We start from the raw sequence: 1,680 nt of genomic DNA, 5'->3' as shown, positions 1-1,680 counted from the left end.
TACTCTTATGACCAGCCTGACCACATTTGAAGCAAACTATACCAGCAGGAGCACCTCCCCTACCGGTCCTCTGAGCCGGAGCAGCTCCTTGTTTCCCTTTTCCCACTGGAGCATCATACGGTTTTCCACGGTTTTGATGTTGCTTGCCCCTGCGGTCACTGACAATCTTGTAATGAGCATTATTGTCTTCTTCAAATATCCTGCAGCTATCGACCAATTCAGTAAAAATGCGTATCTTCTGATACCCAACAGCCTTCTTAATTTCAGAGCGCAGTCCATTTTCAAACTTGATGCACTTTGAAAATTCAGCACCAGCACCAGTGTAATGAGGATAAAATTTGGACAGCTCCACAAATTTTGCAGCATAATCAGTGACAGACATGTTTCCTTGCTTCAGCTCAAGGAACTCAATTTCCTTCTTACCACGGACATCTTCCGGATAGTACTTTCTCATGAATTCCCTACGGAATACATCCCAAGTAATGACTTCACCTGCCACGGTCAACCTCTTGTGAGTCTCTAGCCACCAGTCATCAGCTTCGACTGCTAGCATGTGAGTACCATACCGAACCTTCTGAGCTGGAGTGCAATCCATAACACGGAAGATCCTCTCAATCTCTTTCAACCATCCCAAGGCTGCATCTGGATCATGCTTCCCTTTAAACACCGGCGGATTCTCTCTCTGAAAAGTCGCCAAGCTACGTGATCCAGCATCTCCACCAGCATTTGGCAAGTTCTGCACAGCTTGTGCCATCGCTTGCATTGCAGCAGCCATTGCAGCGTCATTCCTTCCAGCCATTTCAACTTATCAATACAACACAACTTAAAAGTTAGATTGGTAACAATACACAATTGTTAGACAATAACGACACGACAACTGGCCGGACAGACCGACCTGCTCTGATACCACTAATGTAACACCCTTCTAAAAATACCCCAAATAATTAATAACAACAACAGATATAAATCAGAGTAATTATGAAAATCAAGGGTGTCACACAACACTTCACACCATAAAATTCAGTCATGCTCATTATTTAATTCAAAATAAACATTTCTTGCACAACACGCAGCGGATAGAAAGCAAAACCAACCATTCAAAACGTATAACATATTACATGTAAAATGGTTCAACAACCAACAATAAAACAATTAAAACATCCCGTCCCGATGTTATTATTCCATACCATTTTTGGGATGTCTATACGATTCAACGCAATGATGTCTCTCATAAATCTCATTACAAAAAATCCGCAATCGACCGAATTATTTTGCTGAGGACACTACACAGAAAAACAAACAATATATATATATAGTTAATTTCTTACAAACACTATTATAAGCAAAAAAAACAAACACTATTATAAGCAAAAATAAGATACTTAATATATACCTGAACTCTGATCCAGGTAATGTCCTTCCTATTGCGGTATTTCTTTTTCAATCTAAATTTTAGTATTGCCCTAACAAAATAAAAACGTATATTGAGATCAATCTGACAGACATAATTAAATATACAAATACACACGAATATTTAAGGGAATTTCACTTACGCGTCAACCGTCTTCTTCATATTCGGATATTTCGTCCAATCACCCGATAAAGAATCGAGATAATACACTATTAGTCTCGAAAGATCCATAGCAACCAACACCCAGTGACCACTGTAAAATAAAACAA

Source organism: Lathyrus oleraceus, chromosome 2 (assembly GCF_024323335.1).
Source record: "Lathyrus oleraceus cultivar Zhongwan6 chromosome 2, CAAS_Psat_ZW6_1.0, whole genome shotgun sequence".
Classification (NCBI taxonomy): domain Eukaryota; kingdom Viridiplantae; phylum Streptophyta; class Magnoliopsida; order Fabales; family Fabaceae; genus Lathyrus; species Lathyrus oleraceus.
This window is presented reverse-complemented; position numbering follows the sequence as displayed.